This window comes from Oryzias latipes, chromosome 24, assembly GCF_053564925.1.
Source record: "Oryzias latipes strain Hd-rR chromosome 24, Olatipes_Hd-rR_3.1".
Classification (NCBI taxonomy): domain Eukaryota; kingdom Metazoa; phylum Chordata; class Actinopteri; order Beloniformes; family Adrianichthyidae; genus Oryzias; species Oryzias latipes.
In genome coordinates this window covers 9712522-9717865 of record NC_136260.1, presented here as the reverse complement: position 1 = coordinate 9717865, position 5344 = coordinate 9712522, and the positions used below count along the sequence as shown (strand labels likewise).

At 38.2% G+C, this 5344-nt stretch overlaps 1 long non-coding RNA gene across 1 annotated transcript; it reads right to left on the bottom strand.

Moving 5' to 3' along the window:
- Positions 1-1687: 1687 nt before the first annotated feature.
- Positions 1688-4881, bottom strand: LOC144990167 (uncharacterized). The gene is made up of 2 exons (XR_013654148.1): positions 4306-4881; positions 1688-2164 (listed from the first exon to the last, which is right to left on the bottom strand). It is a non-coding gene; the product is annotated as an uncharacterized LOC144990167 (long non-coding RNA).
- Positions 4882-5344: the final 463 nt, after the last annotated feature.

Here is a 5344-nt window from a genome sequence, read left to right as displayed (position 1 = left end):
AAGTAAAAGAGAAATGACTAAAGAAAAAAAGCTAAAGAAGAGAGAACCCAGAAGGTGCCGTCTGCCCTGTCCTGCTATTGGCCAGGGTGTCAGTATAGACACAAACAGCCAAGGGTGAGAAAACACTTGTAAACAGTCTAATTTGGCTAAAAGACATAAATAATCAATAAAGAAAAGACATATTGCACTTTTAAGCTCTCTACTGAAGCTATGGTGACAGGTGCGCTTATAGCAGAAATCACATGACAATGTTTTTATTGTAGCTTTTTCATACATTTGCATTTATAGGAAGGTGAGGCAAGCAGCATTTTTTAACCATCCTCAAACTACCGGAATGGTTTCCAGCGTCACTGTGATCATATTTTTCTTGAACTTTCTCTGTATTATCATGGGCATACTGAGTGTGACTGCATTTTCTCTCAATGTTGAGGACATGTTGGAGTTTAGCAGGAAGTCGCAGTACATTTTTAAAGCACTTGTCCTATTGAAAAGCAGCTTGAATCCTCTCCTGTAACCCTTGTGCTATCTTGGGCACTTTAACATTGGAAGTTGGGTCATCCAGACCCACTAGACAGTGCGCTGAACCTTTTTTCTTCAATGATTTGTGAACCTCACTGGTGTCCATGGATTACATAAAATCTCTCCACCTTTATCCACCTTTGTCATGGGTGGGAGAACACGTCAATGTAAGGGTGGGGTCATCTAAGATAGCACAAGGGGTACGCATTTACTTCCTGTAACTTTTGGGAGTGTGTGGAAAAGCTGAACTGCTGGGGCAGAAATTCAGGCGCTTCCCAAAGACAAAGTAATATTTCTATCATCGATGGTGTGATTTGACGTGAATATATGATCTTTGCTGCAAAAGTCGACAAAATCGTGTGTCTTTAATCATCGTTTATCCTTGCCTTGGAGACTACTGTGTTTATAACTTGAATAATCATTTTAATCTGTATACTATATGCGAAAAAAGAAAACCCTATTTTTTTATTTTAATTGGTTCATTTTTGTAAATAAACTCTAAAGCTTCCTAATCTCACACCAGCACGACCAGGGGAAAAGTAAAGATCTGTTTTCACTGCTGGAGCAATCTCCACAATCTAAAGCTGTGTTCACACCTCCCTAAGCAATGTGAGTTCAAACTACGACTTTCAATTAAAAGTCCATGTAAACATGTATGAATATGCGTTTTAAGCTTCTACGTTCAAACCTCTCGCATTCATATGTAGCTATGCAAATAATTGAATTTAATTTAGTTTTAAATTTTCATTGATTTGCACATTTACATTTTTCGGCAGGGTGTTTCATTTTTTTTTCTGTAGCTCCTCTTGAGTTTATTATTAGGATTGCTTCAGTGTCAGATGTAAAAGATTCAGTCTGTATAAAACTGAAACAATTTTTTTTAAGTGAAATATTTTTTTTTAGATCCATTGGACTTTGAATTAATTTGCAATAATATGTGATTGGGCTACTATGTTGATTGATGCATTTTCTCCAACTGACAAAAACAAAACTATTATTTTGCGTCTATGTTACTGGTCCGACCCATTTGTCATCAGACAGTTGAATGTGCACCCTGAACTAAAATGAGTTTGACACCCCTGGTCTAAAGTAATGTTTAGCTTTATGTCATGGCTAGCTTAGCGAAGCAGACCCAGATGCTGGAACCTGGAAGGAATACACAGGTGAGTTAGAAGGTAAGCAAGAGATTTATTTCTCTTGTCAGCGGGTTTGCAGTTGTGTCGAGGCTGGTGACCAGATCGTAGCTCGTGACGTGACTTGACCCTGACTCGTGGCGTGACTGGATCGTGGATCCTGGCGTGGCTGGAGGTAGCAATGGCTCGTGGCTTGATTGGAGTTTGATACAGCTTCAAGGCTTGGCAGAGGAGTCCTCAGGATTCCGTGATGAGCTCTTGTTCTGTAAGACTGGATACTTAGGTGACCACTCATGGTATAATGTCCTGGAGATGAGGCATAGAGTGAGGTTAGGCAAGGCATAAACACTTGGACTAAGAAACTTAGTTGACCAGACTAAGCACCATCTGGGGCAATGAACTGGCGATGAATGCTGGAGCTGGATCTCTTTAAGTAGGTCTGGTGGTTGATGAGGTGAGTTGTCACAGCCGGTAGTGTCAGGAACAGAGCAGAGAGAGGAGGGGGAGGAGAGCTGCCAGAGGCACCATGACACTTTAGAGTCTTCCGAGATCCCATGAACTCCTACTTTCCGGCATTATTTTTCATTCCTTGCAAATGTTGTTCCTGATACAATTATTTTCAAAGCATAAACTATTTTTCACATATACATATTTTAAAGGTGTATCATAATCTGAGTTAATATATTCCACTTATAATAAAGTTTAGCTTTAAGATGTCTTTCCTTAATTATTTTGAGCCAATGCAGACACTTGTGAGTCATACATTTTCATGGGATGGTACAAAAAATAATGCAAGATTTACGCTTAGAAAACACAGTCTACAGTTGGATCACTGACATTTATAAATAGTCATCTTAATCCACTCCAGTATGCATTCACTTCTCAAATTTGTAAATGTGAGAGACAGGGTAACCACTGAGGTTGATGCTCTTAACTTCCACAAACTCTGTCACTGCTAATTTTAAAACAGTGAGATGAGTCATTTATTTAGAGAAAATTGGAAGATTTTGTCTTGGTCCAGCTATATTTTGTTGTGTCACGAAATGTTATGGTAACTGAGATGATATAGTTAAGGAGGCTTTGCACATAAACTTTAACTTTTAGACTTTAAACAACATAATGCTAGTTGATTCCATGCATAGGTTTATTTGTGAACATCTTTTTTCATATGTGCATCAACAAGATAAATAAGGAAAACAACCCTAACATCTTTTATTTTGCTGGTATTTTTACACGGAACTCATGACATTGAAAAAAGTATTTTTATTCACAAACAGGAAGCTGCACAGCCAGACCTGCTCACAACTGACTGACAACTGATCAGAACCAAACTAACACATTGAGTCTTAATATTTGACAGAAGTTCAGTGGATCCCAGAGCTGCTGGCGAAGACCCTGGTAGGTTTTTTTCATCTTTTTGCTAGTAGTATTTTGATTATCACTATTATCATGAGTTTTTTGCTTTCTGGTTTGCATGTCATTCGATGCACTTAGTGCTGCAGCTGCCTTCGTACACAACGAGGACTTTTTAAAGTTTTTAAAATCAGTTACATTGTTAGAGCATTGCATTTTGGGAACAGCTGCATGAATCAACTCTTATTTGCATTTATCTCTTATAGATTATGTTGCAATACCTTTACAAAGATCGGAGCTTCAGTGACCGCTCAGTCAAAATGTTCATGCACATTTTAATGCACAACTCATAGCAAAAACATTTCCTACCCTAAGGGTAAGTGAGGGTGGGTGAGACATAGGTGTGTTAGAGGTATTTTTCTGTTTTCTTTTAAACATCTATCCCCCCAAGAGGGCCATTAGTGCTGCTCAAGTGCATGCTCCTTGCACACCCCTTAAAGTGCACCCTGCTTGCAGCTTAGCAGTTAGAAATGAGGAAATTAGACATCATAGCATAGTTTGTGTAGTCATCCTACAGGCGTCCTATGATACGTTTCATGTGTACACCCTGTTCCTGCAGCATTTGCGTGTTGTAAGTAAGGAGCAAGTGTGCACACCTTACTAACGACTAGAGTATAGTATCACCTGTACGTCACGAGTGCATGCATCTTATACTGTCCTAATAAATGCTTCACAATACACATACCACACTCACTATAATTGTACGTTCCATTTTGTTATGTCACATAACTACGGGATTTCTTCAGTCTTGAAACTATCTAGTTAATGAAAACAACAGAGATACGTCTCCTTAATATGTTGAAATTAAAAAGCTTTCTGTCAGTTGAATTTGTGAAATAAGAATAAAAATAAAACAAAAGATTCATTTTAAAAAAGCCAGTGTTAACAAGTATTTGAATTCCTCCTATGAAAAGGAATTATAAAAATCTGCTTTGACATCAAATGTCTAAATGTATTTCATATTTTAAAGGCACTTTGATGAGAAGTCTATATAGTAATGTCAATTAAGTCTTTATGTGTATTATAGACTATATGGCTTCCTTCTTTTTAAAAATTTTCCAACAATAATGTCTAGGCATAGAGAAAAGAAAACTAGTATCCATTTTTTATTATTAAATGCTTCAAGAATCAATGAAATGCAACTAAATATTTATGAGTAAATGTATCAAGCTTAATTTGAATAATCGGTCATGAAAGGAAAATGAAAAAAAAAAAATTAGAAGAAGCTACAGGAACACACCTGACTGAATTTCTGATTATTTTTTGTCTCTTAGGTCCATCATTTGTTTAGTGTTGGGCGTCATGGAGCAACTCAACTTGACTGCAGTATCTTCAAACATCTCCTCCTCTTCTGAACTTCTCCCTTCTCCTTCCATGGACTCCAAAGGTGTGCCGGCTGCAGTGATTCTGTGTCTCTGCTTTCTCCTGGGAGTCCCTGGAAACATTGCTGTCATCATTGTGAAGCCAAATTTTCAGCAGCTGTCCAGCATGACCCAGAGTTTGATGCTGAATCTGGCCGTGTCAGACCTGCTCTGTCTGCTGACTCTCCCACTGTGGATTTACAGTCTGCTCTACAACTGGATCTTTGGACTGCTGGCCTGTAAAATCCTAGCATATCTCGTTTATTGTAGTGTTCATGGAAGTTTGCTGACTGTAGTTTTGTTGAGCTTCCAGCGCTACATGCTCATAGTGCACCAGCAGCTTCAGACAAAAATGAGATTGTCTGTGGTTTTGCTTTGGCTGGTTTCACTGATTCTTTCCATCCCTGCTTTGATGGTTCGACAGAATGTCCCTGATAAGAATTGGCTGCGCTGTGGATATCTATTCTCCTCCAGAAGCCAGAAGTTAGGTGTGCAGCTGACAGAGACTCTGGTGGGATTTGCTTCATTTTTTATTGTAGCATTTTCATACATTCAGCTTTACAGGAAGGTGAATCGAGCAGCATTTTTTAACAACCCTCAGACATCCAGACTGGTTACCAGTATCATTATAGTGTTTTTTGTTTTGTGGATTCCATATCACACTATGAATGTATTGAGTGTGGCAGATACTGTTTTTCATAATGATAGGCTTAAAAAACATTTTGAAGAGTTGCGGTACATTGTTGTACCACTGACATTTATAAACAGCTGTCTGAATCCACTCCTGTATGCATTCAATTCTTACATTTGTAAATGTTGATTTTAAAACAGTGAGGTGAGTCATTTCTCAGGATGTCATTAAAGAGGAATTTTCTTAAGTCAGAGTGATTTTCTTCGTCACAGAATGTGACAGCTGAG